Source organism: Heterodontus francisci, chromosome 36 (assembly GCF_036365525.1).
Source record: "Heterodontus francisci isolate sHetFra1 chromosome 36, sHetFra1.hap1, whole genome shotgun sequence".
NCBI lineage: Eukaryota > Metazoa > Chordata > Chondrichthyes > Heterodontiformes > Heterodontidae > Heterodontus > Heterodontus francisci.
Window position 1 is genome coordinate 29,358,194 of NC_090406.1, and position 24,152 is coordinate 29,382,345.

The following is a 24,152-nucleotide window of genomic DNA, read 5'->3' on the forward strand; positions in this document are numbered from 1 at the left end:
ATCCAAAATTGGCTTAGTGGCAGGAGGCAGAGGGTGATGGTCGAGCGTTGTTTTTGCGATTGGAAGCCTGTGATCAGTGGTGTACCTCAGGGATCGGTGTTGGGATCCTTGCTGTTTGTAGTGTACATTAATGATTTCTTTCTTTGGGCCTCCTTATCTCGAGAGACAATGGATACGCGCCTGGAGGTGGTCAGTGGTTTGTGAAGCAGCGCCTGGAGTGGCTATAAAGGCCAATTCTGGAGTGACAGGCTCTTCCACAGGTGCTGCAGAGAAATTTGTTTGTTGGGGCTGTTGCACAGTTGGCTCTCCCCTTGCGCCTCTGTCTTTTTTCCTGCCAACTACTAAGTCTCTTCGACTCGCCACAATTTAGCCCTGTCTTTATGGCTGCCCATCCTTGCTGTTTGTAGTGTACATTAATGATTTAGACGTGAATATAGGAGGTATGATCAGTAAGTTCGCAGATGACACGAAAATTGGTGGTGTCGTAAATAGTGAGGAGGAAAGCCTTAGATTACAGGATGATATAGATGGGCTGGTAAGATGGGCAGAGCAGTGGCAAATGGAATTTAATCCTGAGAAGTGAGAGGTGATGCATTTTGGGAGGACTAACAAGACAAAGGAATATACAATGGATGGTAGGACCCTAGGAAGTACAGAGGGTCAGAGGGACCTTGGTGTACTTGTCCATAGATCACTAAAGGCAACAGCACAGGTAGATAACGTGGTTAGGAAGGCATATAGGATACTTGCCTTTATTAGCTGAGGCATAGAATATAAGAGTAGGGAGGTTATGATGGAGCTGTATAAAACACTAGTTAGGCCACAGATGGAGTACTGTGTACAGTTCTGGTCACCACACTATAGGAAGGATGTGATTGCACTGGAGAGGGTGCAGAGGAGATTCACCAGGATATTGCCTGGGCTGGAGTATTTCAGCTATGAGGAGAGACTGGATAGGCTAAGGTTGTTCTCCTTAGAGCAGAGAAGGCTGAGGGGGGACCTGACTGAGGTATACAAAATTATGAGGGGCATAGATAGGGTAGATAGGAAGAAACTTTTTCCCTTAGTGGAGGGGTCAATAAGCAGGAGCAAAGATTGAAGGTAAGGGGCCGAAGGTTTAGAGGGGATTTGAGGAAAAATGTTTTCACCCAGAGGGTGGTTGGAATCTGGACCACACTGCCTGAAGGGGTGGTAGAGGCAGGAACATTTACAACATTTAAGAAGTATTTAGATGAGCACTTGAAACTCCATAGCATGCAAGGCTACGAGCCAAGTGCTGGAAAATGGGATTAGAATAGTTAGGTGCTTGATAGCTGGCATGGACACGATGGGCCGAAGGGCCTGTTTCTGTCCTGTATAACTCTATGACTCTAAATTTCAGATTCATTCCAGGCGACCACAGGTACATCAATAGTCTCAGGCAGATTGCAGGCCACAGAGGTATAAAGCAGGGTATTGACACCTTGTTTAGACAAAGCAGGCAACTTTCTCTCTCTCTCCATGAACTACAGGCAACAGCAGGAGAGGGTCCTGGGTTTCTTTACATCCCACATTGCACACTCAGCCAAGAGTTCTCCTGCACACGGTAATGGAGCCTCCATGAAATACAAGGGGTTCCAATCTATCAACATATATTTAGTCTGTGACTACTAGTTGTATACCTGCTTTTCTGACAGCAGTCATGATGCTTTTACTTTGTACCAGTCCGCTCTGCTCCAATTATTTATCCATGGAGTAAACCAAAGATTGGCTCCTTGGAGACCAAGACTCTCCTCTGCAGTCATTGCTTAAGGATCCCTGTGTTTCACTCGTGCACACCTGCTGAATGTAGGTATACTGAAGTGCCTACATCAATGAAGGCTGTCATCAAGTACAGCTTAGGCATGGTAAAGCAAAGATTCAGATGCCTTGGCAGATCTAGGGGGTTCCTGCAATGCAACCTAGCTGAAGTGTCTTGTATCTTCCTGGTTTGCCTTATACTGTGCAACAAGAATCAGGGAGGAGGGAGACACAAGATGGGGAACCCTTGTTTGCCAGATGTTGAAACCGTTTGTCAAATCTTCACTGAAGTGTCTTTCCCTTACATGAACAGTCCTCTCCACATCTTTATCATGTACTCACAAATATGCCCACACCTACAGATTTGACTGCTAATATCAAACAGCCAAGCGTGCCTTTTTCTAGGCCTCCCTCTACCAATTCTATCCCACACACGTTGCTCAATACCAGTGATCATTACTTTAAATTTATCTGTGTTAAACTCTATTTGCCGAATTCCCAAGTTTTAATTGTATCCCTCTGTTTCTAATCTGTTCTCAAAGAAGTTTGGAATAATCCACTAGGCAATGACTGGAGGCAAAATCAGGACAATAGGAGACAAAAACATTGGGGTTGTACAAACACTGATAGATTGGGTGACTGGAGAATTGGGATGAACTTCAATGGGCTGAATGGCATAATTTGATCACTCACTTTTCCTGTGTTTTCTGGTTTTGGATTGCAAGTGAAGAGATTTAAAAGTAATTACAAACTTTTATGGCTAGTTTTCCATTTCTGTTTCCGGATATAGATTTTTATATCACAGCTGTTGAGTTCTGCAGTTTTAATTGTAGGATCATACTTTTATGACACAGCTGTATAGTTTTATATAACAGTAAGTTGTTTATGGCTATGTGATGGAGTTTATAGCATCAATGTGTTTCATACTAGAAATTATTACTGCAAAAGACTTGTATAACTGCGTGCCTAATTCTCAATGGTGCCAAACACAACATCCACGAGAGAATGTTGTTCCGTCACTTATTTCCTTCCTGTTTAGGGGCTCCCTTGCAGATGGTTATGATCGATGCTGCTCACTCCATGATATTCTGCATTTGAGTAAACCTCTCATGTAATTAAGGCTGCGGTGAACCTCAGGTGGAGTGCTACAAACTCTGTACCAGCTGCTTTAGGCTGATCATGGCCAACTCAAAGCACATAGCAAATGCCTTTTGCTCCTGCATAACCTTCTGTCTGAAGACAGAACAAGTAGAATACAGAGCATTGCCCATACTGTTGGCAGCCTGACCAAATCTTTTCCTCTACTGCCACTCTTCTCCACTTGAGTTGTGTTAAGAGTTCACAGTATGTTCTAAGATGTTGCATCAGTTCTAGAAGAGGAGATTTTCTGTACCCAATGTAATACACACTTGTAGGAGAGGGCGTGGAAAATTGTGGGTGGAACTGAAGAGCGCGAAATGGGCTGAGAGGGCATTGCCTTGTATTTTCTGATTGGACAAGTGTTGGGTGCTTTCCACAGATCTTTAAAGTTGCAAAACTCTATAGGGAGTGATGTGGCAAGTGCTGAAGGACTTTTTGCCAACTTCAAGACTTCTGAACAAACTAATTGCTCTTAGACTACTAGTAGGCATTACCCTTAGAATACAGTGTGACCTGGAGAATGAGCAGAGGCCACACAAAGCAGGACAAGCTGCTGGGAAAAGGAAGAGGAGGATGGAGGGGAAGGGCTCTCAAGTAGGAGGCCGTAAGCGACAGTGTGTTCAGGGAGAAATTCTCTGACCTGAACCTCAGTGAGGAACAGTGTGTGAGACATCTGCGCTAAAATATGCTGCCTGCTGCAGCCACATCTGCAATCTCAGAGCAGGGTAAGGATGGCATTGCCAGTGGCTGTGAAGGTGACCATGGCCATGAACGTTTATGCATTTGGCTCTGGGCTGCAAGATCTCTCAATTTGCCATCTGTTGTTGTGAAGGAAGGTCATTGAGGCTCTCTATTCAAGGGGAGCTAACAACATTTTATTCTCTTCTACCAGAGACAAGAAGGTGGAGTGAGCACATGACTTTGCAAGGATCGCAGACTTCCCCTGCTTTGTGGCGCCACATATTAACTCCGCCATATACCGGAACCAAAAAGGATTCCACTCCCTCAACACTCAGCTGGTGTGTGACCATGGACAGCACATCATGCAGGTCAATGTCCAGTATCCTGGCAGCATTCATGCCTTTATTCTTTGGCAGTCCACTGTACCAGCTGCATTTGAGCCACCATGGCGAACCAAAAGATGGCTACTGGGCTATCTGCTGATGGCATGGCTCATGACTTCAGTGTGCAACACATGCATATGGACCCAGCATGCATGCAATGAAAGCTATGCTTCTGCAATGAAATGTGAGAGGGCAGATCACTGGCGTGCTCAAACAATACTTCCACTGCCTAGACCGCTCTGGATGAGTCCTGCAGAACTCAACCGAGTGTATATCAAGATTCGCGATGGCCTGCTGCATGCTGCACAACCTCGCCATCATGTAGGAACAGCCCTTGCCTTCAGCAGTTCAGGAGGAGAGGAGGAGGAAACCTAGACAGCTCCCTTCTGCCTGGGCTGTTCTTGAAGAACTAATTAGAATGTGATAGCAGTGACCACAATCCCAATTTCCTATCCACCAACAGTCCCACACCTTACCTTCCAGTCACTGACCATCACAGCGTCCACTTGACCACAATGCAAAAATAAAATCCGCCACAAAATAAACAGTTCAAATCAAATTTATAAATGAAATCATGTCATATTTCCTACAAAAGTAAAGTAATCACCCTTGTGCATTCCATTAGTGCCTGTCCTCTGTGTGCCTTTGCCTGTCCTAATGTTCCGACTCAGTGCTATCCCAGTGGCTGCAGCATGGCTGGTGGAACTGACTGTCCATGGAGGAGACTGCTGATGACCTTGGAAAATTACCTCGAGCAGCTCTGGGGCTAGAAGGCCTAGCTGCAGACTGCAGCATTCTGGGCTGGCTGATTGACAGGGCAAGGGCACTGGTGGAGTGTCAGGGCGGGAGCATGCATGCTTTCATTGAGAGAGAATAGCAAGTTTGTCTTCCAACGTGCTACTGCTCCCCGCAACAGCACTACAACAATTCCAGTAATCTGGTGGAGGACAGATTGCTGGTGAGCTGTGACACTCTGCAAGCCTCTTTGAACACTGTAATCCATAGCCACTCTGAGCTTCCACGGCAGCACTCAGATGTTGGGTGGCTGCTGCTTGTGTTGCAGTGGAAGTTGTTTCATCGACCATCCAATGCTGCATCATGCTTGGGTCCACAAGTGTGCAACTGGAGTTGCTGGGCATTTCCATGCTGGAAAGGATAGGGTCCAAGCTATGCGCAAAGCCTGTGCTGGACTCCTCCATGCTCCTTGACAGTGAGCACAGAATTTCTGGCAGCTCCCCAAATGCACCAAGCATTTTGTTATGTATACCCATCATCTATCCTCTAAGATACATGCACAGTCAGTATCTGAGCTGGTGGTTGTGAGCGTGAAATCAAGTGACAGCGTTGTGTCTTAATCATCACTCTCTGTGTTACTCCACTGCCTGGCCAGGCTGCACCTCTTGGGGATCTGAAAGAAAAAAGGCACAAGGGTAAGAGTGTGGTGAAGGGAGTGGGAGAAAGTACGAGCTGCATGCTGACAGCATCTGCAGCTTGTAAATCAGAAAGGATTGTGGAATGAGGGGGAAGTAGGATATGAGGAGGAGGATTGGGTATGAGGACTCTGTCATCTTATGTACTGTCTGCAAGATGCACTGCAGCAACTCGCCAAGGCTCCTTCAACAGCACATTTCAAACCCATGATCTCTACCACCTAGAATAACAAGAGCAACAGGCGCATGGGAACACCACCACCTGCAAGTTCCTCTCCAAGTCACATACCATCCTGACTTGGAACTATATCACTATTCCTTCACTGTCGCTGGGTCAAAATCCTGGAACTCTCTCCCTACTAGCACTATAGATGTACCTACACCAGACAGACTGCAGCAATTCAAGAAGGCGGCTCATTATCACCTTCGCAAGGGCACCATGAATGAATAAAGAAAAGGTCCACTGCTGGCCATGGCTTCAGCCATGGCTGCTCCAACATAATGGCTAGAACCATCAACTCCACAGGGGTTAGGACATGCAGGTGCACCTGTTCCCTCCAGTTAGCTGCTGCCGTCTCCGGTTGTGCACCATCATGTCCTGCAAGGGAAAGGAAAGTGTATCAGTGAGTGTTGTACATTTCTGTTTGGTTGATGTGACTGTCATGGTTGAATAGCTACCAGTGTGTTCAAGCTGTGAAATCTGGGTGTGAGGCTTGCAGCAGTCCTAAGTGTGTGAGGGTGAGGTGAAGCATATGAATGTTAGATATGAGTCCTGAATGATAGAGATTGTCAGTACATAAGTGATGGGGTGTGATGATTTGAGCAGTAGCTGAGGTTAATGGTGTAGTTGGTAGGATATGGCATTTGAAGACACATTCACTGACCTTGATCACTTGGGTGAGGTCACTGAACTTCTTGTGGCACTGCATCCAGGTCCTCGAAGCTTGACTCCTGACTATTGATCTCCATGGCTATCTGCTCTCACTATCTGTTGATAACGATTTCTATCATCCCTCACCCACCAAGGACACAGGACATCTCTCCTCCTTTCCACCTCCCCCACCAGGACCTTCAGTGTGCAGCGTCCAAAAACACTGGAGCCTGCGCTCTCCCATGTTGTGCCATTCCTCACTGTTTCCTAAGACAGATTCACTTCCTGGACAACTCCCAGCACCTGCTCCAGTCACAATGCATCTCCCCTTAAAGAGAAACAGGCTAACTTTAAGTGGTGCTAGGAAGATATGATTTTGGATCCACTGCTGATGCATGCAGCCAGTGAACGGTTAGCGCTGGCTGTATGCAGAAATCTTAATAATGAGCAGGCAGCACGAAGTTGGCATGCAGCCTGCATTTCAATCAAAGGATGCAGGTTAATCCTAGTCACAATCCCCATGGCAGTTTTTGGGGGCTGTCCAATTTAGGACCCTCTATGATTGCTGTGCACCTGATTTAAATGGCGCATTTCCAAGCTGACTTCCTGCTCTCCTGAACTTAAGCTCTTAAAAGCGCATGTCTCTTTCTCTTGCAAGTAGCACTGAAATAATAAAATAACATTTTAAAGATTGCTGCAAAACACCGAAAATAGTGACTTTGGGTCCTGCTGCACTTAAAATTTGGGGCGTAAGTTTACACCCATTCCTAACTGGTTTAAACTCAAGTTCTTTGGTCTTTTGCATGGGGAGTCAGGTTATGTTAATCAGCCATGTGGCATTTCAGTGGACATAATTCATTTGCAGTACAAATGATTGAGCAAGGTTCTAGTCTAAAATGAATGTAAGTCACTTAAGTGCGAAATGTCTCGTAAAAAATCTGACAAAACGCAGCTTTTGTGGTGTTTTTGCACCAAAAGTGTTGACAAAATACTAGACTTTTGTGCTATTCCTCTTTAATTGCCATTGTAGGTCTGGAGCTGATACTCGTCGCACAAAAACACAATGAACCACTTAACAGTAGTTGATATTGATAAAACTCAGAGCACGTACAGGCAGGCAAATTTCAGACACTTTTGGCTGACTTTGTGAGAAGTCCCAGAGTCAGTAAAAGCATTGATTTCCCCCTATGAACCGTGAGCATCTGGACTGGACTTGGGGTGAGGAGGTGGTGGTGCGGGGAGCATTAAACTCTGATGCTTGGCATGCATGAATAATGCCCACTTGGGTGAGGTCCATGAGAATGCCCAGACTCTGTAGAGCTATATAGCAGAAAAGCAAAATGAAGGCACATTTTTGAACTAATTTGAATTACTCTGATGACAAAGCCCTTTTGAACTCGCGAGGCAGTCGGTGATGCCTTGTGCTGGCTGTTGAGGTGTAAGAGGGACAAACGGGCACAAAGTTGATTGTTGTCACCAAGTGGGTGGCTGAATCATTTTTTTAAATTGAAATATAGAAACCTGAGGGTCCAAACCTGGACTTTTGTTTTGTTTGGGTGGCTGCTGATTTCTTGGCTCTACTGCTTCTCTGTTTCCTCTAAACCCTCAAAGATAAATTTCATTACAGAAACAAAATTGCAATTAAATCCCACCTGCTGCCAAATGCAGCGTTCACTCAGTTTATGGCCCATTAGCTTCCTGGACAAGGGCTTGGGACTCTGTACTCACATTAAAAAAATTTTTTTGAGGTGACTCTCCACCAAATTGCATGCACACGTGTAACTCCATGGATATGCACGGACACAACTTTTGGGTCTTTCTGGAGCCACTGAAGTAGGCAGAGACAGTAAAAACAGATTTACATCAGCAAGTTGTACTGAGTGGAAAACAGAGCAGAAACGGGCACTGTCAGTGTTTCAAACCGACAGTTGGCATGTATTCAATGGGGTATTACAATCAAGTATGACAGAAGTGTTGTTGAGTTTTACACTACAGTTTGTGGCATTGCTGTTGGATTTTACCATTGGAGTTTATTAACGTTTTACAACCTTAATGTTGGGCTTCAAAGCCCCCTTATGGTATTGATGAGTTTTATAATGTCTGATTCATTGCTGTTGTGGCATTGCTGTTGGGAGTTTACTGTACATTTTTGTTGTGATGGTGCTTTGTGTTATTTTACAATTATGTGGCATTTCTCTTTGGGTTTTACTGTAGGTTTTCACCATTAATGGGTTTTACAGTGTGGTTTTGTGGCACTGATGTTTTTTATATTCTGATTTGTGCCATTGTTGCTATATTTTACAGTGCAGTTTTATGGCACTACTGCTTGATTTCCAGGCAAGTTATTAGATCGATAGATTTTACGATGCACTTTTATGAGAAGCCTATTGGGTTTAATTGTCAGTTTTTACGGCATTAGGATTGAGTTTTATAGTCTATTTATGGGCATCACTGTTCAAGTATTTTAATCCCATTTTATAATCCAGTTTTATGGCATTACTGTCGGGTTTTATAATCCAGTTTTATGGCATTACTGTCGGGTTTTGTAATCCAGTTTTATGACATTAATGTTGGGTTTTATAATCCAGTTTTATAATGTTACTGTTGGGTTTTATAGTCCAATTTTATGGTACTGTTCTTGGGTTTTATAATCCTGTTTACAACATTACTATTGGGTTTTACAGTCCTGTTTTACAGCATTGCCATTGGGTTTTATAAACTGGTTTTACGGCATTACCGTTGGGTTTTATAGGCTTGTTTTATGGTACTACTCTTGGGTTTTATAGTCCTGTTTTACGACATTACTTTTGTGTTTTATAGTTGTAGTTTTGTGGCATTGCTGTTGCGTGTTACAGTACAATTTATGGTATTAATGAGTTTTATAGTGCAGTTTTATGGCATTGTTGGTAGTGACAGTAGATTTGTGTGCCTATGGTGCTGCATGTTATAGTGGGTTTTATGTTGTTGGATTTTATAATACAGTTTTTTGACATTCCTGCTGGGTTTTATAATCCATTTTTACTTCATTGCAGGAGACCATATCCTATCCAACTTGATGCCATTGTTCCGGGAATGCATTAAAGTTCTGATTGATCTAAATGAGAGATTTTTCCTTGGCTGTCTCCTATTTCTCATCTACATGCTGTCACTTGCTGATTCCTATGTCTGTAACCTCCTTCAGCCCTCCAAGAATGCTACAATCTCCAATTCTGGCCTCTTGAGCATCTCCAGCATCCTTTGTCCCACCACCAGAGACCATGCCTTGAGCCATGTAGGCCCCCAAGCTCTGGAATTTCCTACACCACTTTGCTTCGCCACCCCTCTCTCCATATTTACAATGTTACTCTTTGACCAAGCTTCTGGCCACCTGTCCTAACAACTCCCTTCTTCTTTGACTGAATTTTTGTTTAAGTATGCTGCTGTGAAGCACCTTGGAACGTTTTACTATATTTAAAGGCGCTACATAAATACAAGTTGTTGAGATAAATTGGGTATTCCAAAGTTCAAATTCGCCTTTGCATTTGTTGCATATTATATTGTGGTGAATCCTAGGCGCAAGTCCATGTCCTGCCACTCCGTGGTGCTGTGTCACCAGGCCGCTGCTGGTTTATTACTTAGAATACTGAAGAGGGCTGCAGTACCAAAATAAACAGAACAATTCACACTAGCTCCAGGGGAAAATCACAGTTCTGGAGCCCACAGGGATCTATGCCTAAGTAGCACTTGGCATGGTCAGCAAGAAGGATATCAGAACTTGACTCCCAACCATTTGTGGATTGTATACCCAAAGGTTTTTCATCTCTGTTGCACCAGCAGAGATAGAATTAGTTGTTCCGTTCTAGAACACAGAAAAACAATTCTACTCAATACTATTCTGCCCCTTGGAAGATTGTGAGTTGAAGCCCCATTCCAGAACTGATCACACAATCTAAGGCTGACACTTCACTTCAGTAATGTATGCTGGCTTTCAGATAAGACACTAAACCAAGGCCCGTCTGCCTGCTCAAGTGCAGATCAAGTTGAATTAGACCAGAGAGTTCTCCCCATGTGGTGGAAAACAACTCTTCTTCAATCCAAAGCAGATTAACTGATCATTTATTCACTTGCTGGTTGTGAAAGCTTGCTGCGCAGAAATTGGTTGTTGCTATGTAGGCAAACACAGCAGTGACTAGGGGTTGTGGGTGGGGGGAGGATGGGATGGTGACAGCAGGAAACTGAGGATCAGATCGGCCAATTTACACCCTGCATAATTTTACTTTCCAGTTTCTGCCTGCATGAAGCAGGTGCGCTTTCATCTCGGGATCTGATCTTGGTGGAACTGCAATTTCAAAGGTCCCTATTGCAATCACGTAATAGAGAAAACAACCTTTTCCCTTCCCCCTGTTGTGGCGGGTGCCACAGTGATGTCAAAAATAGCAGGCACACCCAATAGATTGTTTAATGCCTCGACTTTCTTTTCTTTATCAACTACACACATGTAAAAACACTAAAAATCAAGATTGTACACAGAACAGAGACATTAAAAATGACATTGTTCAGAATAACATCTCTCTTAAAAAAAAAAAATCTCATTTTTGGTCTTTAAGTACCTTCAATAATGTTTTTACTTAGAGATGTCAGCCTCTCTGAAAAGCTTTGGTTTTGATTTACTGTTCTACCCAGAGTGATCACTCAGTTAACAACTATACCTATGTTTGTAATTCTCAAGATGCCACAGCCTAAGGGAATGAAAAACATTCTTAAAACCCTGGTTACTTCTGACCTGTACTTCATCCTCCTCCTAAAACTGATGAGCACTTCCCAATTCCAACGGTTTCTGAGCGAACAGCAATTAAACTTTGGATGACCTCAGCCTTTATTTTCTGAACAATTGTGGCCATAAAAGAACATGGCTTCACCTTAGAATAATACATTGTGCATTACATGGATTAATACTCTTATCCTTATGAAACAGTGTAACGTCTAGCTTATAATCGAAAGTTTACGGCACAGAAAGAGGCCACTTTGCCCATCATGTCTGCGCCGGCCGAAAAATGCGCCACCCAGCCTCATCCCACCTTCTAGCATTTGGTCCGTAGCCCTGCAGGTTACAGCACTTAAGGTGCATATCCCAGACACCTTTTGTATGAGTTGAGGGTTTCTGCCTCTACTACCCTTTCAGGCAGTGAGTTCCAGACCCCAACATACTCTGGGTGAAAAAATGTTTCCTCATCTCCCCTTTAACCTTTCTACAAATCACTTTAAATCTATGCACCCTAGTCACTGACCTCTCTGCTGAGGTAAATAGGCCCTACACCTCCACTCTATCCAGGCCCTTCACAATTTTGTACATTTCAATCAAATATCCCCTCAGCCTTCTCTGTTCCAAGGAGAACAACCCCAGCCTATCGAATCTTTCCTCATAGCTGCATTTTTCCAGTCCCAGCAACATCCTCATAAATCTCCTCTGTACCCTCTGTAGTGCAATTACATAGAAACATAGATAATAGGAGCAGGAGTAGGCCCTTCAGCCTGTTCCGCCATTCAAAAAAGATCATGGCTGATCGTCTAATTCGGTACCCTGTTCCCGCTTTTTCCCCATATCCCTTGATCTCTTTGGCATTCAGAAATATATCTATCTCCTTCTTGATTATATTTAATGATTTGGACACCACTGCCTTCTGCGGTAGAGAATTCCACAGTATCACCACCCTCTGAGTGAAGAAATTTCTCCTCATCTCGGTTCTAAATGGCATACCCTGTATCTTGAGACTGTGACCCCCTGGTTCTAGACTCCCCAGCCATCGGGAACATCCTCCCTGCATCTAACCTGTCTAGTCCTGCTGGAATTTTATAGATTTCTATGAGATCCCCTCTCATTCTTCTAAACCCTAGTGAATATAGGCCTAGTCGACCCAATCTCTCCTCATACGTCAATCCTGCCATCCCAGGAATCAGCCTTGTAAGTCTTCTTTGCACTCCCTCCATGGCAAGAACATCCTTCCTCAGATAAGGAGACCAAAACTGTACACAATACTCCAGATGTGGTCTCACCAAGGCCCTATATTACTGCAGTAAAACATCCTTGCTCCTGTACTCAAATCCTCTTGCAATGAAGGCCAACATACCATTTGCCTTCCTAATTGCTTGCTGCACCTGAACGCTTGCTTTCTTTCTGTAATGAGGTGGCCAGAACTGCACACAGTACTCATGTTGTGGCCTAACCAATGATTTATATAATTCCAGCATAACCTCCCTGCTCTTATATTCTATACCTCTGCTAATCTTCTTCTTTGGCCTCCTTGTCTCGGGAGACAATGGGTAAGCGCCTGGAGGTGGTCAGTGGTTTGTGGAGCAGCTAATAAAGGAAAGGATTCCATATGCCTTCTTAACCACCTTATCGACCTGTCCTGCTAACTTCAGGGGTATGTGGATATTCACTCCAAGGTCCCTCACTTCCTCGACACCTCCCAGTATTCTCCCATTAATCATGTATTCCGTTGCCTTGTTTGACCTCCCCAAATGTATCTTCTCACACTTCTCTGGGTTGAATTCCATTTTGCCACTTTTCTACCCACCTGACCAGGCCATTAATATTTTCCTGCAGCCTACAGCTATCCTCCTCGCTATCAACCACATGGCCAATTTTTGTACCGTCTGCAAACTTCTTGATCATGCCTCCTACATTTATGTCCAAATCGTTAATATATACCACAAAGAGCAGGGGACCCAGTACTGATATCTGTGGAACGTCACTGCAAACAGCCTTCCAGTTGCAAAAACATCCATCAGCAATTACTCTTTGTTTCCTGCCGCTGAGCCAATTTTGTATCCACCTTGCTACATTTCACTGGATCCCATGGGCTTTTTTTTTAACCCGTCTGGGACCTTATCAAAAGCCTTGCTAAAATCCAGGTAGACCACATCAACTGCACTACCCTCATCAAGCTTCCTTGTTACTACTTCAAAAAATTCAATCAAGTTAGTCAGACAAGATCTTCCCTTAACAAATCCATGCTAGTTTATCTTGGACAGTGTTATGCGAGATCATATATGTGTGTGTGTGCCACACTAGCTTTCTGTAACACTTTCCTATCATGCTTTCTCCAGTGTTAGCCACCTGAGGGCTGGAAGTATTGGACTTCTTATCTGATGCTGCCTCTAGCCTTCTCCCCTCCCCACTGTCATCACTCTCGTAGCCGTTCCCAGCACCAGTGTCTTTCCCATGCCTGTCCCCAAGCTAACTCCAACTGTTGCCTCCTTCTTTCTCCTGCTATATTCTTTGTTCTTTCCTGAACCTGTCTCTACCCCCTTTGGCGAGGATGTCTGGAATGCTATGTCCAGCAGCAGCCAGTTCTTCTATCTTGGTTAGTTTAAAGTGTAAAATGTGCTATTACAATATTTGTTGATGATCTGAGACAGTTCCATAAATATCACTTGAGGAACTCCAACTGAGGGTCCCAAAAGAACCAGTAGAAGATAAAGCCATGAACCTCTTGGGCCCTCTCCTCCTTAATCTTGCTAGACCATGCCACCACTTTGCTAGCAGATGATGGGCCCTTATACTCCAGCACCTCATTCCTTAACCACAGGTCCCTGTCACCAATACTTCTTCACCCAGGCCCACACTCTGAAAACTCCAAGATACCATGGCACTCTTCCAACCCTGGTACCACTTTGACTGTTCAAGTATCTCAGGACCATACTGGTGCTCCGACACCCCAAACCTGCTGCAGTGCCCCCAGATCCCATAGTTCCCTCTCAGCATTCCAGCATGGGACTAGTTTGCCTCCCAAAGATCCTGCACCCTGAAACCAACCCTGCAATTTCTACCAGACCTTTGTACCCTCTTCCAAGTACTTCCAAAGGTCCAAACTCCGTTTCCATACTCCATGATGTTGCAACCCTCTTGCTGTTGGACCCACTTGCATGCCCCTCCCAGCCCTGGCCTCTGGAGTACTAATACATCCACATTCAGATCTCCATCTCCAATACTCCCAAATTCTGACATCACATCCCAGCAGCATCCTACTAGCACCACCACACCATGACACACCACTCTCACTAACTATCAATCTACCAAGCCTCCTCCCACTACTCCTATACCTAAGAACTCCTGTGCACTGCTGTCACACCCCTTCACCCGGTTGCAATGCTTCCATTCCCCAGAACTACACTTTGAACACAACCAAATTGCACTTAACTATTATAAAAGCAAAATACTGCAGATGCTGGAAATCTGAAATAAAAACAGAAAGTGCTGGAAATACTCAGCAGGTCTGGTAGCATGTGTGGAGAGAGAAACAGAGTTAACATTTCAGGTCTGTGACCTTTCATCCGAACACTTAACTCCATTCTCTACTATCTGCTGCTCCCTCCAATCTGAAACAACTTCCTTTTGTATGTGGGCTTCTTTTTGAAAAAGGTAAGAGATCAAGTTAGCTACATAGTTAAATGAAAATATAATAAAGGCCACTGATTTCATTTCTAAGCAGACATGGATGGAATCATGGTTTTCGATCCCAAACACTCCCACAACACTGTGTAACCAACACAACCTGACTTACTCAATCAACACATCAATGGTCCTGATAACATTATACATTACATAAGATTTAACAACATATCCTCTGACCTACCATGAGAAATTACAAATGAGTTACACTTGTGTGTGTGTGAGTGCATGCGTGCCTTTTAGTTCCTAGTGGAACTCCTGTGGCACTGCTCTTAGTGAGTTGGAGGATTCGCTGTTTTCTAACAATAGTGATGTAATGCCATATAACACCCAATGTATTGTCAGGGCAACCTACAGTGAATAAGTCAAATTTTGTTTTCTCATGTTATTATGTGATATTTACTGGTGTTTTTTGGGGGATCGTGTTGTGACTCTGTCCATTATTCTGTTAAAGTCATAATTGAGTGGCCTTGATTATTATATGTTCCTTTACTGTGTATTCAATTATACATCTTACATTTTTTAAAAGCCCAGGATACTCAGCAACATGGTACAGTAGTTGTAAAGGTTGGAAGTAAGTACTGGTGTTTAGCAGTGTGGGAAAGTGAGGTCAAGCAATTTTGCAGCGCTGCGGATGGTTCTGGTCCTTAGCGTTATTAGTGCTGGGCCATGAGGCAGAACAGGGCTGTGAGCCCTATCATTGGGCACTGCTGTAGTGGGGATGCTGTGGAGGAGGAGCCTGCTTTAGGCAGAACAGGGTGGCGGAATTTGGCTCACTGCTGGAAACCTTTAGTCGGTCAACAATGTAGGAAAGGCCATGAACATCACAGCATTGGAATTGGGTATTGGTTTGTCAGAGAGCTGTGCAGAAATGTTGAATTAAAGATTTTATGACTTGTTCCTAGAAACTAAATGCTGCTTTCATTGTAAAAATAAATAAGATTCCACTCTCTGTGTCTCTGCTTCTCTAGATGGTGATTTCAATAAAATTCACTTTTACTATCAACCAGTAAAATTCAGTTAGCAAGTTTTGTATTTCTTGGACGGGGTGGGCTTCTAACCAGCAATCAGGAAACATTATCCATCTCGGAGCTGGAGTAAGCAACTCTGCCCTTTGAGCCTTTTCTACCATTTCGGTTGATATGGATCTTAACTCCATTTACCTGCCTTTGTTCCATATCTCTTGCTACCCTTACCTAACAAAACTCTATTGATCTCAGTGTTGAAAATTTCAATTGACCCAGCAAACAAAGCCTTTTAGGGGTGCAAGTTTCAGGTTTCCTCTGCTGTTTGTGTGAAAATGTGCATCCTGATTTGTTCTGGGATCCACCACCAATGGAAATAAATTCTCTGGGATCCTATCAAATCCTTTTATCACTTTAAATCCTTCGATTAGATTCCCCGTCAACTTTCTAAACTCAGGAATACAAGCCAGATTTATGCAAACAATCCTCATAATTTAACCCCTTAAGACCTGGTATAATTTTGGTGAACCTGCTCTACATCCCTTTTCAAGACCAGTACATCATACTGAGGTTTAGAGCCCAAAACTCAATGCTGTACTCCAGGTGGGGGTCTGACCAAGGCTCTGTATATTTGAAGCATCACTTCCTCACTTTTGAATCCCAGTTCCCTTGAGATAAAGGCCAACATTCCATAAGCCTTTTTGATTACTTTTTGTACCTGTGCACCAGCTTTTAGTGATTTGTGTATTTGGACGCTTAATCCCTCTGCTCCTCCACAGCTCCTAGCCTCTCACCATAAAGAACATATTCTGATTTGTCGTTCTCTGATTCAAAGTGGATGACCTTGCACATCCCTCACACTGAACTCCATAAATTTTAAAAACTGGATATTTTCCCCCCGTACATTTGAATTTATATAGTTTGCAGAGTTTCTTAACATGGATCACTAATTTTCTGAGTTGAAGGGGAAGGTTATACTATCTCCTCTTGTGAAGATTTGTGAGTGTTTCTGCTTTTTCCAAAAGTTTTTGGCACAACCTGGTAACTTGAATTTTCAAAGCTTTATTTCAGGTATGTAAGATATCAACAACTGTCACTTTTATAAACAAAGCAAAACAGAAACAAATCAGATCACATAAATCAAAAGCAAGACTAATTCTAAGGACTACCAATCCTGCAAGATCAAGGGAGATGGTAGCATAGTGGAAAAATTACTGGACTAGTAATCCAGAAACCCAGACTAATGCTCCAGAGGCATGAGTTCAAATCCCACCATGCTAACTGGGGGAACTTAAAATTGAGTTAATTATTAAGTCTGGAATAAAATGCTCGTCTCATTAATAATCATGAAACTACCAGATTGTCGTAAAACCCCATTTGGTTCACTAATCTTCAGGGAAGGAAATCTGCCGTCCTTACCTGGTCTGGCCTACATGTGACACCAGATCCATCGCAATGTGGTTGACTCTTAAATTGAGGGGATGTAGTGGTCATGTCACTGGACTAGTAATCTAGAAGCCCAGGCTAATGCTCTGGGGACATGGGTTTGAATCCCACCATGGTCGATGGTGAAATTTGAATTCAATTAATAACTTTGGAATTAAAACGCTAGTTTAATGGTGACCATGAAACCATTGTCGATTGTTGTAAAAACCCATCTGGTTCACTAATGTTCTTTAGGGAAGGAAATCTGTTGTCCTTACCCGGTCTGGTCTTAACATGTGACTCCAGATCCAGAGTAATGTGGTTGACCCTTAAATGCCTACTGATATGGCCATTTCAAGGGCAAATTAGGGATGGGCAATAAATGCTGGCCTAGCCTGCAATGGCACATCCCATGAACAAATAAAAGAAAACTCTTACTGCCCTCTGAAATGTTGTATCAAACTGCTATGGAAAAAAGTACTGTGGGTGTACACCACATGGACTGCAACAGTTCAAGAAAGTGGTTCACCACCATAGTCTCATGGACAATAAATGATGGCCTTGCCAGCGATGCTCACCTCCTAAGAATTAATAATAAAAGAAAGAACTTCATAAAAAGACAAGTTTACCTAACTGACTCACTCAAAGTGCCTTTGAACATAATTGAAATTTTGAATGTCAAAACAAAGTTTGTAACAAAGATATTTAAAATTTACCTATTTCGCAATAGCAGATTAAACGTCACTCTAAAACGTCATTTTGACTATCTTCACTAAGATTGTAACGTTTAAGTGTATATGGTGTGGACAATTTCCCAGGATTGCATCAGTAGCATATTGTCAACCCAGCTAGAAAAGGTTTCTCTTCAGTCTCTCACAGTATCAACTTGGTTGTTTGTTTTTTAAAATAATTTGGAAGAAACGCCATATGTCAAAAGCTTCACTTGGGTAAGTTTATATCTGTTTCTTTTTAAAAGAAGAAACTGGATGAACTGGCTGTATATTTATGTGTGTGCGTGTGTGTGTATATATGTGTGTGAGAGTGAGAGGGGCACAGACTCACTTCAAACGTGACAGACAGTATGGATTACACATCTTTAAATTCCAAATGAAATATTATTTATTTTTCTCAATGGGAAGTAATTTGTATCTTTGGCGGTGAAATACCACAAAGGTTCTCCTACTTAGTCACCATTACTTTGGTGGGGAAACTTTGGGACAATGCCATAAATGCCATTTATGCTTTTATTCCCAAGAGTTCCATGGCTCTTCTGCCCAGTTATGGTGGGTGAGTGGGAGACCTCCTGCTGAAATTCAAACCCACGGCATTTCATAATATTTTAGTTTGTGTGTTTTTGAGAATGATTCAAGTATAAACAAGACGGTAATTTTTAGTACATTTTTGGATAAAAGCAATTAACTTCATCTTTAGATAGAAACAACTTGCATTTATTTCAAAAAATGTCACTCGGGAAGAGTCTGGCTGTTCAGATTTTAATGCAGTTTCCATAAGATTTATTTATCCAGATGCAGTCAGTGAGTGAGTGAAGTGCTTAATATTTGCTGTTGAATGGAAAATCCCAGGATTAGGAGGTCATTTTATTTTGGTGTATTCACCTGATAACAATGTAAACCCTTTTGTTGTCATTAGATTTTTATCCAAAGAAATTATTAGCACTCGGGTATTAAGTAAATACTGTTTTCTGAAGTTATTTCAGGGACGGTTTATGTCAGAGAGGATACCTGCTACAAAGTCCTACCTCCCCACCCATATTCCAAGAGATGGAAAAAATTGTTCACTGAATTTTGTTTTGTAAAGATAATTTTTTATTATATCAGCTATATATTTATATTACTGGAGAGCCCAAGGGAGCAATGGGAATCTACGCATTAATTTATACAGTTGTGGTATTTATTTATCTAAGGCAGTATTGTTCAATATGTTAGTCATTGGCCACATGTGACTAATTGAAAATCCAGATGTGGCAAATTGTATTTCTGATTAGTAAATAAAAGATGAGTCACCATCATTAAGCATGTGAACTCAATACTTGCAATAACGTATGTGTATTTTACCCTTGTGAGTTTGTTGGTTAAAATACTAGGATGAAAAGTAGAGTGTGTATGTTTTTTGACTGTTGTGAGAGTTTTACTTCCTCGGCTACTGATTATTCTAAAAGTTGTTTCTTGGGATGTAGCTGTTGCTGGCAAGGTTGGCATTTATTGTCCATCTCTAGTTGGCCTTAAGAAGGTGGTGGTAGGTCAGCATCTTGAACTGCTGCAGTCCTTGTGGTGGATTCTTCCACAATATCCAGGGGTTTGACCCAGGAAAAATTAAGGCATGGCGGTATATATCCTTGTCAGGATGGTGTAAGACTTGGAGGGGAACTTAGAGATGATGATATTCCCATATACCTGCTGCCCTTGTCCTTCTAGGTGGTGAAGGTTATGGGTTTGGGAGCTGGTGTTAGATGTTTAACTAAATATACAAATGTGAAGTACATTTACCTGAGTTATACATATAGATAATGCGTTTTAAATTAGTGAAAGTAGCTAAATTCAGTGTCGTAGTGCCACCTGTGACTAGTCATCAATTTCTATTAAAATCTGATCAAGGGAAACAGTAATGACATATTTCACAGGAATAAGTCTCAAAACATTTAGTTCAATCATTTCAGAAATCTGTGAGATGCTTAAAACCCAGTGTCACTTGACCTCCATGACTCCACCCCACCACTGGCCAGTCCCATTCCCACACCCCTTTCATTGTTGACCAACCTTAGGAATCCACCAATGAGCCTACTCCCACATTCCGCACCCTCTCCAGTTCAGCCAAACCCCACAGTGGTACCAAACCGGAAGATCCTAGCAGCTCCACCCGAATGCTGCCAAACTCCAGGACCCTCCGCTCCATTTTGGCCAAACTTCAGGACGATTCCCTAATGCTACCAAAGTTTAACATTGCCTCAGTGTCGCTAAACACCAGTCAGGCTGGTTTTAACAATCTGAGCTGTCAGTGGGGAGTTCACCTGCCGACCGCACAGATCAGGGCAGTCCATCTGCCATTTCCCAACATGAGTGGCCAGCAGGCCAAGCTCCTCATCTGCAGTGCCTAATAGAAAATCCGTCTCGGGTCCTACCTCTAACCTGGTACAATTTGCACACCATTTTACAGTGAAACAAAAGCAAAGAATAAAAATTAAATACATAGCTAAGATTGTGTCTACGTATTATTCTAAGTTTTAAAAAAACAGTTAATTTCAATTACATTTGTGGCAGAATTATGGACAGACTTACAAAATGTATTCTCCAAAGCACTGGCAAGAACTCTGGGAATGCTAGGTAATAAAAATACAATTCGACTCATGCGGTGCTGTAAATCAGTGGCTCTGATAGTATATTATGTGCGACATAGCATAACATTTCTTCTCCAATTCATCACAGACAACACCACGAAGGATCTTATAGCATAAGATTAGTCAAAGCCTTGCGTGTAGCAGGTCTCTGTGGTGCCTCACACTTCAAAAGTCAGAGTGGGAGTCATGTTAGGCAAAAAAAACCCCCATGATTTATCAATATGGTATTTGGAGCCAAAGGCTAAGCAGTCAGAAAGCGCTATTAGGTATAGTATGCTGACTGGGTGAAATTCACTTACTAAACAGCAGGGTCACATTTACAAATCAGCATCAACAAAGCAACTAATCATATACATCAAAAATGTTTGAAAGTAGTTGGAAGCACTGCTTTATTTATGAGAATGCCTGCTTCATGAATAATGCTTCAAACACTCACATACGCTACAGTTGTCTTCATTGTGTTCCAAAGTCTGTAGTAATGTTTTCATTCCTGTGTGATGAGTTTGGGCATTGAGTTTCACTTCTTTGTTGACCTTCAATTGTTCACAACAGTAATTTACATTTCTATAGTGCTTATTATGTACAAAGGTGTCTCAGAGCAATTTACAGGGTAGCAAATGGGCATCAAGTGGAGGGAGCTGGATGAGAGGGAAAGGAAGAGAAACAGGAGCATGCAACAATATGGTCAAAGAGGAGCTTTTGAAAGCAAGGAAATAGATAGCAAGACTAAGGTGTTGAAGGATCCCCTCCCAGAGAGTGAAGGCCAGGTAGTTGAAGTGGAATTCCAGTAGTGGAATGGAGGGACAGGAGAACAAGAAGTTGGCTGGTGTTGAATGATCAGAGGGTGCAAGCAGGGATTTAGGGAGGAGGAGATCACAGAAATAGGGAAGCTTCTGGCTAACTTCATTACATGAAAGCATGTGATCGATGAAGAGCTAGTGTCTGAAGTAAAGCCAAAAAAGCTTTGAAGGTTAGAATGAGAACTCAAATATCCATTCTTTGGGACACAGGAAGACAATGAGCATGGCTTGGACAAAAGGTGTTGGGGATGTGGACCTTAGTGCAGATGAGGTCATGGACCATGACATTCTAGTGTGTTGTGGTTTATGAATTGTAGAGGGGCGGTGGGTTGGAACATGATCTTTAGAGAGTTCCATCCATGAAGTGATAAATGCTTTGATTAGGGTTTTAGCAATGTTGTAGAGGTGATTGAAAGAAGCCTTCTTATAGATCATATGTGGAAAGGAGGTTGAGCTTTTGTCAAACGATAGGACAAGGTTCTGCACCTTTGTGCTAAGCCTGGGGCGACATCTGGCGAAAAGGATGAAGTTGAGTTATGGACAATTAGGTGTGTGTGAGAGCCGGAGGATGACTTATTTTTGCTGACATTAAACTAGAGGTTGGATAAGCAGTTATACATAGTGGAAGTAGTCAAAGGAAGAGATTGTGTGATAGAGTTGGGTGTCATCAACATATACATGAAAGCCGACCTTTGTTTTTTTATTCCATTTGTGGCAGCATTTATTGCCTATCCCTAATTGCCTTTGAGAAGGTGGTTGTGAGCCACCTTCTTGAACCACTGCAGTCCATGTGGTATAGTGTTACGACCGACCACTCAAGACAAAGCCCCCAATCAAAATATATGATTCTGATTGTGGTGGGAGAAACGCACTGTTGATTCAGTCCCGTCTCTCCATAGATAGCCTAACATATCATTTTAAACTTTCCAAATTAAAGAAAGACCCAGCCAAATTGTACCATCTATTAACCCCCGAATGAGGCTAACCAAACCAGATGTCTTTAGATCAGCAAATTAACTGTTTAATTAGAAAACTAAATTCTTAACCAAGATATAGACAACATTTAAAATAGAAAAATTAGTGTCCTTGCATATGTATGCTTCTGCCGAAGTGAAATCTTCCAATGTGGAACTGTCCAAGATTGCTTGAAGTTCTCCACGGCCGTCCAATGGGGGGAGAAAAGGGTTCTTCAACAGTAGAAAAATCCAAAGTCTAATTCAGCAGTTGAATTGATGTTCTTTTCCAGCAATAAATTTCAGCAATTACAGTTCTGTAGTTAAAGGAATTTGGTTATTTTCTTTTAAGGAATTAATCTGGCTTGACATCAGAATTCTGAGAGTATAATAAATAGGGTTTAAATAAACCAAGAGAGAGTTCTCTTTTCCTTCAGAATATGCTGGCAGACAGTCTGTGTGTTTGTTAACTGTGTCTCAAAAGCCAGTTTTTCAGCTAGTTTCAAACGTCAGTCGGCAACATTGTATCTCGTGTCCTTGGTCCTGAGTGGCTGTATCCTACAGCAACGAAAATACATATTTGACGCTAGCTGTATCCTATGGCAACAAGGATGCATTCTTTGACTCAGTCCCTGGAGCTTGCTGTCTTAAAGCAGTACTGATCCTGTTACAGCCTTAAAGGTACACTGCATACTTCCCGGAAAAGAAAACAAAACTACAGGATCATAACAATAGGTACACTCACAGTGTTGTTAGGGAGGGAAGCACATTGATGAAGCAGCTGAAGATGGTTGGGCCTAGGACACTACCCCGAAGAACTCCTACAGCAATGATCAGAGACTGAGATGATTGAACTCCAACAACCACAACCATCTTCCTTTGTGTTAGGTATGACTCCAGCTAGTGGAGAGTTTTTTGCCTGATTCCCATTGACTTCAAATTTACTCGAGCGCCTTGATGCCGTATTCGCTCAAATGCTGCCTTGATGTAAAGGGCATTCACTGTCACCTCAACTCTGGAATTCAGCTCTTTTGTCCATGTTTGGACCAAGGCTGTAATGAGGTCTGGTGCTGAGAGGCGCTGGCAGACCCAAACTGAGCATCGGTGAGCAGGGTGTTGCTGAGTAAGTGCCTTTGACAGCACTGTTGACGACACCTTCCATTACTTTGCTGATGATTGAGAGTATACTAATGGAAAAATAATTGGCCCAAGTGGATTTGCCCTGCTTTTTGTGGACAGGACGCACTGGACAATTTTCTACTTTGTCAGGTAAATGCCAGTGTTGTAGCTCTACTGGAACATCTTGGTTAGGGGCGCAGCTAGTTCTGGAGTACAAGTCTTCAGCACTACAGTCGGGATGTTGTCAGGGCCCGTAGACTTTGCTTTATCCAATGTGCTCAGCCATTTCTTGATATCACATGGAATAAATTGAATTGGCTGAAAACTGGCCTGAGTGTGCCTTTGTCACATCCGGTGCCTAGGTTGATGTCAGATGATCTGTCCATTCTTTAACTTTTTCGTGATGGTTTGATACAACGGAGTTGCCTGTTAGGCTATTTTGGGGGGCAGTTAAGAGTCAACCACATTGCTGTAGATCTAGAGTCACATGTAGGCCAAATTGAGTAAAGCGGCAGATTTCCTTCCCTGAAGGACAATAGCGAATAAGATGAGTTTTTAATGACAATCTGGTAGCTTCATGGTCACCATTTCTGAGGCTAGCTTTTTATTCCAGATATATTTAATTAATTAAATTTAAATTCCTCAGTTGACATGGTAGGATTTGAACTCATGTCCAGGCTTCTGGATTACTATTCTGGATTACTGTTCCGAAGAAGGGTCACTGACCCGAAACGTTAACTCTGCTTCTCTTTCCACAGATGCTGCCAGACCTGCTGAGTGGTTCCAGCATTTCTTGTTTTTATTTCTGGATTACTAG

The 24,152-nt window shown here is 42.7% G+C and overlaps 1 protein-coding gene across 2 annotated transcripts in view; it reads left to right on the plus strand.

Annotated features, from left to right (window-relative positions):
• The window catches only part of LOC137351387 (neurturin-like), a 113,309-nt gene that overhangs the window by 58,281 nt on the left and 30,876 nt on the right, over nt 1-24,152 (plus strand). The window contains exon 1 of one of the 2 annotated variants that reach the window (XM_068015831.1): nt 17,989-18,055. The exons of the other annotated variant lie outside the window; for it this stretch is intronic. The gene's annotated coding sequence lies outside the window, so the exon portion shown is untranslated. Of the gene's footprint in view, nt 1-17,988; nt 18,056-24,152 lie in introns of those variants that run through there. 2 annotated transcript variants of the gene reach the window in all.